Source organism: Vicia villosa, unplaced genomic scaffold, assembly GCF_029867415.1.
Source record: "Vicia villosa cultivar HV-30 ecotype Madison, WI unplaced genomic scaffold, Vvil1.0 ctg.001676F_1_1, whole genome shotgun sequence".
NCBI classification, from domain to species: domain Eukaryota; kingdom Viridiplantae; phylum Streptophyta; class Magnoliopsida; order Fabales; family Fabaceae; genus Vicia; species Vicia villosa.
This window is the reverse complement of record NW_026705695.1, coordinates 431,773-440,947: the sequence shown is the minus strand read 5'-3', so window position 1 is coordinate 440,947 and position 9,175 is coordinate 431,773. Positions and strand designations below refer to the sequence as shown.

Sequence of the window (9,175 nt, the reverse complement as noted above, 5' to 3'; positions counted from 1 at the left end):
CTTGTATAAATAGATTTAGGAGAGATTTTTAGGTTATGGTTTAGGTATTTTTTATCCCAACTCCATCAACTTCATTCTTTGATTTAGAGCTTAGAAAACAACATTTGGGGTTGCATCTTGATGAACGGAAGGTGGGTTTGCATCAATTGGAGTTGACGAAATGAGAGATTCTTGTTCATATTCTTCTTTATTCTCTTTGTACCCTCATTTTTGGGGATTTCTATGCAAGTCTACTCATTTTGTATGTATATTTGTGGCTCATGGCATTGCATAAAATTTAGTTTATAGATCAATGTTGATGTTTATCATTGTTTTTGCTTTGTGCTTGGATTTGAGTTCTATAGATAATACTCCTCAAATCTTGTTCTTGAAAGAATATTTGCTAGATTCTAGACTCTATGGATAGACTTAGGCTTAGTAATCACAATGGGTATCAACTCTTAATGTCTTCCTGATGGTTGAGTTGCACGAGACATCACCGACGAGATCAAAACGGTTGATATCTTAAGTTTGCGATAGATATAACCTCTGTTTTTATTGATATGTGATGATATTGACGAGTAATTTAGGTTTAATGCAATTGACTAATAAGTTTTAGAATTTGACGGGTAGATGAAATTCAATCCCGACGACTTCTCTTTTATCCAAAGAATGCATTTATTTTCTTGTTCATAAGCTTTAAACCTTTCAACCCAAACTCATTAACGCAAAAACTGCTGAAAAAAATTATTTCCCTTGCACTGATCCTTGTATCAGAGAAAAATTGAGAGCGAGGCCACTGAATTGACTCAACTCGTATTTTAGCGAAAGTCGCCACCGCACTTTATTGTTTCCAAAGAAAATGGGAAAAAGAGCGAAATAAAACCCAAAGAAGTTTTAAAATCAAAACTAATAAAATAAACAGAGATCTTAGGTTAGGGGATTGGTTATGCAAGGGGGAGTTATTAGCACCCCTCAAATATGTAGTACTCTGGAAGAACCTCTTTGGAAATATATTTGTTATTTTTATTATCTATGTGTTTTGTAAAATTAGTGGGATGGTGAGAAAAGAAATTTTAAAAGTGTGTTCAGCAAGACATCGCATCTTGTGCCTACATACCCCTTAAGTGTAATAGGGAAGTCAAAGCATTTTTTATCCTTTTAATAGGAAAAATAAAGAGCCAAAGTGGAAAAAATCATTTTGGGTGTTGAGATGTAACAATTCACAACAGGTTTTTAAAATACTAAGCCTTAAAAATACACAGTAAGTTTTAAGAGGTGTCAAGCTTTAACAATACAAGGAAAGGGTGATTTAAAAGAGTGGTAGTTAAGCTATAACAATATAAAACTAGGGTTGATTTAAAAGAGATTAAGCTTTAACAATACAAAACCAAATTTAAAACAAGGAGAAAGTGCCAAGCTTTAACTATATTAAGTGCAAAATAAAAGAGTAGGAAAAGAGAGTGAGTACCTTGAAAATTTAAGTCAATACTATCTCATTCCTTTGGATTTTTCTCAACAATGAGAGATCAAACATCTCATGCAAGAACTAAGGGTGGGTATCTCAAGTGGTGTGTGAGACAATTTATATGTATCATGGATACAAACAATGTGAGTTAGGATATCAATGTATGTAAACAACTCAAGTATAAAAGTTTGATGAATAGAAGGGATGACATACCTCAAGATCATATCATGTATGAGTGAGTATGATGTGATAATGGATGAATATCTCATGTATGTGGGGTTAGTAAATAATGTATATATGTAAAAAGATAAAACATAATCAAAATATATGGTATAAAGATGAAAATCATCAAGCATATATATACAAGTGAATAACAAGGAGAGATCATGGTAACAAGTTAATATCAACATGATGTTGCATTAAAGTCAAAGGAAAGATCAATGGATCTTAAAATTTGGGTTTTAGTATATACATTAACCTAATCTTTTTTAATCAAACAAACATTGAGTACAAAAAACTTAGGGGATCATTGTATGAGATTAAAAGGAAACCAAATTTAATCCTAAAAGAATCACACAAGTTTAATCAAGGCATTTGGTGAAGAAGTCATTGAAAATATTTGAGTTAAAAGGGCTTTAAAAGGCAAGACATCGAATCTTGTGCCTACATACCTTTTAAGTGCAATAGGGAAGTCAGAGCATTTGTAGTTCCTTTTAAGAGGAAAAATAAAGAGCCAAAGTGACAAAAATATTTTTGGGTGTTGAGCTTTAAAAATACATATAAATTTTTTAAAATACTGAGCTTTAACAATACACACTAAGTTTTAAAAGGTTGTGGTGGTCGTTTTCTTTACCTCCCCGTTTCACTTGGGAGGACGGCACGCTAAACCCTTCACGCGAAATTTGGAAGGAGAATGCGCCCGTGGCGGGATGAATTTTGTTTCAGTTCTTCCTACGATATCACACGAACTTTCTTATTTGTCCTACGAGTAGGAAAGGGGAAAAAAGATCTCAACTAAACCCTAGGAGTTTGCTAAGTGTGGGGATTTCACCTAGACTATAAATTCTGGAGTCCGGGGGGTCGGTTATACATAGGGAAGTGTTTAAACACCCTACATATCTGTAGTACTCTACAGGAACCTTCTCTGTGTCATTGTGATTGTGTTTGCTGCTAATGATTGGGAAAGTTTCTCCTTTGTATTAGGAGAAGGAATTGAATTGATTAAAGAAAGACAGACAGACAGACAAACTGACTATTTTTGGTATTTTATTAGCTCGCTGAGATTCCTTGTGAACCTCATGCCTACATATCCCTAGTGGAAGTCAGAGCTTAATGTAGTTCGGGGAACTAACTAGGGAAATTACTTATTTTTGGTGCCTTGCTTAAAGCTCAAGGTTGAAGCTTGGAATTAAATCTCTGTTTACAGTAAAGAGACATGAAATCATCTCTACAGAGAGGTATTAGTACTATTCTACCACAAACATTTAAAGGAGTGACAGAATAACTGAATTCATTTCATTCAAGAGGGGGACCTTACTTGTGTATGTGCAAGTATACCAGTCAAATGCCTCTTAAATGAAAGAAAGATGCTCATCCAAATTAGGGAAAGTTACCACATGTCTGGGTTTTACTGCCAGCTCATGCCTTTCAAAATCCTAAATGGGAGACTTGATTGAAATTGAAATTGAAATGTTTGTTTGTTTGAATGTGGTAGAGTAGTAAAAATATCTCTCTATAGAGATAAGCTATGTCTATCTACTGTATAAAAGATTTGACTTTAGCTGGCTTGTATGAGGCCCAAGCTTGAGGCTTTTTGATTGATTTATTAATTATTATTGACTCTGGGAGATGACTCCATTGGGGATTAATTACAGGGTATTTTAGTGTTCTGTACAAAGCCCAGAATTGAGGCTGACTCTACTTAGGGAGACTCTATTTATGTGCCTTGTACAAAGCCCAAGGTTGTGGCTAACTGTTGAGGATAATTGAATGAATGACTCTATTTTATGTGCCTTGTACAAAGCCCAAGGTTGTGGCTAACTCTAGCTAGAGAAAACATTATTTTCTGCCTTGTACAAAGCCCAAGGTTGTGGCAGACTCTTAAATAAACTGAGTATGGATGACTCTATGGGGAAAATATCCTGGGTGTTAGGAATCTTTGACACATGAAAATATGGTTTATCTGCCTTGTACAAAGCCCAAGGTTGTGGCTACTGAATGATGAAGAACTCACTGGGGAGACTCTATTATCTGCCTTGTACAATGCCCAAGGTTGAGGCTGACTCTTTCTAGGGGAGTTTTATTGTTTGGGTGCCTTGTATGAAGCCCAAGGTTGAGGCTAACTATTTTGTTGGTTTTGACTCTACTGAGGAGGTTTTATTTATTAAAAGACTATTTTTCTTTGGAAGCTAACCCTTTCCAGGGATTTTGACTCAGCTGGTGAATTTGTCTGTTAAAAGACTGACTTTATCATGTTTTTGGAGGCTGACCCTTTCCAGTGGTTTTGACTCTTTTGGGGAAATTATCTCCTAAGAGAAATGAATCTTTATTTTTGACATTTATTAATTGACTTTGGAGGCTAACCCTTTCCAGGGATTTATATTAAAAATGAAAGAATGTGTGGAAGCCAACCCTTTCCAGGGATTTTATGATTGAAAAATGGATGGCAGAAAGATTATCTAATGGAGACTTCTTGTTTAAAGCCCAAGATGAAGGCTGACACATGCTGAGGAGAAAATAAACATAGATCCTAGACTCTGCTAAGGAAGATTGATGGAGATAAGGGTGATAGAGACTGTCCATGTCTCTCATTCCAAAAGGTGTACTCAATGCAAAATTGAGACAAACTTAGCTTGTTTAAAGTCTGGTTTAAATTGGAAGAAACTCACCAGGGTAGGCTAAAAGGTGACTAAAGACCTGTTCCTATGTTTATAAGAAACCTGATGGGTCCTTGTATACAAGCTCAAGAGGAAGCTGGAAATGCTTTTAAGAAGCCTGTGGGTCCTTGTACAAAGCCCAAGAGGAGGCTAATCGAGGGTCCTTGTTATAGCACAAGAGAAAGCTATGTAGTTTTGAACTTATTTTGGCTCTAAGCAAATGGGTAAGAGGTTTCACCGGGAATAATTCCTCTTTGGGTGGATGTGTCCTATTATTTTGGATTCTAAGGTTTTTGCCAAGATGTTTCACCGGGAATAATTCATCTTGGGGGTTTGAACTACAGATCTCTAATTAGGAAAGAGCCTTCACCGGGAAGACATTCTCAATCCTAGGTCATATTCCTATAATATATATATAGTTTAACTGTCTTAAGGTTTATACTCAAACGTAGTTCTAAACTAATATATGCACAGTTTATATTTGACAGTAATTTAAATAAATACTGTAAATTGAAAGCTTGTAAAGCCTAACCTGGATGGAGTGGAGGCCTTTGGAGAAGTATGTACAGAGCCTTACCAGTAATTTTTGTTGTTTTGTTGATAACAGTTGAATATATATGATAAACAGTTAATGGTTTTTGAAAACAGAAGAAGTGAAGATGGACAAAGGTCACATAGGTATCTGAAGAGTTTCACCGGGAATAATGCCCTTCAAATACCAGAAGAATGTTTTGAAAACAGAAAGAAGATTTTGAAAATACTGTTTTGAAAACAAGCTAAGAAGAGAAGGTTTTTGGGACTTACACTCTATTAGAGGCCCAGTACTTTACAGTACTGGTGTAAAAGCAATTGAAAATGATTTGTGATTTTTGAATGATTACTGTTGTGAAAACAGTTTTATGAGTTTTAGGCTTACCTCGAAGAATGAGAAATTGGATTTCTGAGTTTGAGGTATTACCTTGATATATGCTTGGAATAAATTGGGATCTCAACAGATGTTAAGCATCCACACCAGCAGAAAAGAACGTCGGATAAGCTCACAGCTTACAGCATTCTTTGATCATCCAGTAATTGTTTAAAGACTTCTACAGCAAATGGAAGACCAAACAAACAGACAAATCCAGAGAACAACAGAGAAATAATCTCGAAGTCTCGGATAAAGTGAGAAAATTCCAGTAATGTGCAACAGTAATCAAATAAAAATTTAAATGATTAACTATACAAAATAATATGAAAATATCAAATTCAAATAAAATTAATCTAAGAAAAGATATTTTTGTAGTTTTATATGAAAATATTTAGAAAACATAAAATTAAATATGTATCTAATATATTCTTTTTTTGCATTTTTTCAATAAGGATTAAAAAAAGAAATTAAAATCCTATATTTAAAATTAACATAGCTTAAACTCATGAAAATATTTATAGAAAAAATAAAATGAGAATTAGTTAAAAAAACTAATTTAAATGGGCCAGGAGGTTTAAAACTCAGATGGGGGTGCATGCCCAAAACGAAATAATAAGCTGAGATAAAAAAGAGTGGACCGGACCGGGTCGGGTCAGATAGAACCCGAATCCGGTTTTATTCTTATCACATGAGTTGGGTTCTACAGAAAACCCTAAACCAACACAACACAAGAGGCAGCGCCTCTTTCCCTTTGTTTCTTTCACGACAAATTCTGGAAAAAGGCAGAGAAACAACAACAGCTATTCTCCTTTCTCCCTTTGAACCTTCTCGCGATTTTCTCTCATGGTGGACAAAAACCACAACTCGACCTCACTCTCTCGGTTTCTCTCTTCCACGATAACCACCATGAATTTTCGTTCTCAACGTCATCCCTCTTGCGGAGTTCTCTCTCTCGCTCAACACACAAGAACGAAAACAACAACTTTCTCTCTTGCGCTCGGTTTCTCGTCCTCTTTCGGTTTCTCTCTGCTAGCGGCTGAACAACAACAACGAAGCCCTCTCTCGACCTCGCTCGCGGCGGCCATGAAGTAACAAAAGCTCTTATCGGAAAAATAACAACTCAAAGCATAATCCGACAAGCAGAAGTGGAAAACTCAGTAAGCAATTTTCAAATTCGTTTTCCATTTTCATGACACAGCAACAAATTTACTTTCTCTCTGTTTTGATTTTGAGCAAATTACAGGTACAACAATAATTAACAGCAAGTTTGAGAGTGAAAGGGGAATCGGATTACCTACGGCAAGGAGGATTTTGCCGGTTTAATATTTGAGGTATGTTTTAAATTCTTTCTGAAATTCTGATGCAAGTAGTTGTAGTCATTGCTGTGCTTCTGAATTTGCAATTGTCACTGTGTTGATGCTGTTGTGTTGTTGCAACTGTGATTGTTGCGAATTGTTGTTGTTGCTGCAGGTACAACGCTGATTAATGGAAATAGAGAGAGTGAAGGAAAAGAGACTTACCTGCGGCGAGTTGTGCTTTTGCAAGTGAGAACTGAATGATTGCAGCGTCGGTGTTTGAATCAGCTGCAGGGTGTTGACGGCTCATCTATGGAGGCTCGAAGACCGGATCCATTGTTGAAGGCTGCTAGCAAGCAAGAGAGGTATGAAGGCTTCTCTTCTCCCTCTTACTTTTTGTAATTTTTCTGTAGACTGTAACTTAGAAGTTACAGACTGTTGGCTGCCTTCTCCCCTCTTTTTCCTCTTTTTGTATTTTGTAACTTAGAAGTTACAGAATATTTCTCTGTGAACTCTCCCCTTTTTCTCCTTTTTCCTTTTTCATAATTGGTTTGCCTCTCTTCTATATATAGAGGAAAAAATGAAGGACAATTTTGGTCATTTTGGAACCAAAGCTTAGTCTTTAAGCTCACTTAGTTACTAAGTTTTCATCATTGCAAAGAATATTCTTTCCAAAATAATCATTGCAAAAATTCCTTGAATGCTAAGTTTACTTAATAGCCAAGTTCCACAAATTTGTGCACATGGGAGAATATGCACATGGGATGGAAAGATTTTCTTCACAACTCTTGTAGTGAAAGTTCCACGACAAGCTTTCTCTTATGTTAGTAACTTCTATGTGGTAGTTATAACATAATATATATATTTCTTTGACTTCCTTTGACTTTTTCTTTTTCTTTTTTTTCTTCTTTTTTTTTCGAAAAATATAGCTTCCATGTGGGCTTTTGGGCTTTTTGAATTATTTATTTGACTTTTGCTAATTTCACCCTTTTATGTTTCTTTTTCATGTCACATGAGGACTTTTGAAGAAAGCATGGAGAAACTTGAATGAAGAATGGAAACTTGAAGATTGAAGAATTCAAGAAAGCATTGGATTTTCTTTTATTCTTTGTAATCCAATTTTATTCCACTTTAGAATTGTTTGAACTTTGTATGAATGGAATGATGTAATTCTTGGATTTTGGATGAAACCTTGTAATTTGTTTAGAAATTAGAACTTGTTTCATGTAAAAGAATATCATTTGTAATGCTTGAATCTCCCTTAGAATCTTGAATGAAAATTGTTATCCAAACATGATGTTTGAATATTCTTGAGTGAAATTGTCTTGAAACATATTCTTGCCACCATGAACTGTTGAATATTGAACTTGAAATCTTTGAATTCATGATTTTAAATAATCACTTGAAATAATCTTTCAACCAAAGGACCAAAAAGATATTCCTTGCAAATTTGATAAAATTCCCATGAATTGTTTCAAACTTCTACCATCTTCCAAATAATCAATATGAACCAATCTTCTTCACCATGATAAGTCCATAGGCCAACAAATCTTGAAACAACTTCCAAGAAAATCTCTTAAATCGAACCAAATGGCAATGGCGCATGAAAACCTCCATGAGCATGAAATTTTCTTTCAAAGAATAAGTGAACGAATGGAATCTTAATCACGGCTTCCAAACCGATGAAGAAACATTTTTGAATTTGATGTCAATGATGTGACATCTCAGGGGGGGTCAAAATTAGGGTATGACAGATGCCCCTATTTAAGTTTCTTTTAACTGGAGGGAGAGCGATTGAGATCTCGATTTCTCCTGCGTAAAAGAGACTTAAATATCAAAGAATGCCCGAATTTTGGGCGCTCCTGAGATGATAAAATCTTTGAATGATTTGATCCCGTTGTCGCACTTGGCGGGGGATGAGGAGACAAACTCCTGCAGAAATACTTGATGTGGATTCTGGTGAATGGATGGCAATGTAGGATGCGCAATCCATCTTTTTTAACTAAGTGTTAACACTTAGAAAAAGGTAAACAACCTCCCCTTGTTTCGGATGTCCATATCTCGAAACTTGTCTTAGTTGCGTTTGGACAATATCTCAGATAAAGAGAAAATTTCCAACGGTTTGTTTCCTCATCAAACTTCTTACCAGCACTTGGAGGTAAGATACCATTTGACGGTAATAAAGAAACTTCAAAGGTTTGTTTCCTCATCAAACTTCTCATCAGCACTTAGAGATGAGATACCATTTGATGGTAATAAAGAAACTTCAAAGGTTTGTTTCCTCATCAAACTTCTTACCAGCACTTGGAGGTAAGATACCATTTGATGGTAATAAAGAAACTTCAAAGGTTTGTTTCCTCATCAAACTTCTCATCAGCACTTGGAGATGAGATACCATTTGACGGTAATAAAGAAACTCCAAAGGTTTGTTTCCTCATCAAACTTCTCATCAGCACTTGGAGATGAGATACCATTTGATGGTAATAAAGAAACTTTACAGGTTTGTTTCCTCATCAAACTTCTCATCAGCACTTGGAGATGAGATACCATTTGACGGTAATAAAGAAACTTCAAAGGTTTGTTTCCTCATCAAACTTCTCATCAGCACTTGGAGATGAGATACCATTTGATGGTAATAAAGAAACTTCAC

At 35.4% G+C, this 9,175-nt stretch overlaps 1 long non-coding RNA gene across 2 annotated transcripts; it reads left to right on the top strand.

Annotated features, from left to right (window-relative positions):
- The first annotated feature begins 5,954 nt into the window (after window positions 1–5,954).
- On the top strand, window positions 5,955–7,817 carry LOC131636236 (uncharacterized). Of its 2 annotated transcripts, XR_009293987.1 has the most exons (4): window positions 5,955–6,387; window positions 6,474–6,561; window positions 6,701–6,890; window positions 7,543–7,817. It is a non-coding gene; the product is annotated as an uncharacterized LOC131636236 (long non-coding RNA). The 2 variants fall into 2 exon arrangements; XR_009293986.1 differs by having other exon boundaries at window positions 6,701–7,817.
- The last annotated feature ends 1,358 nt before the right edge of the window (window positions 7,818–9,175 follow it).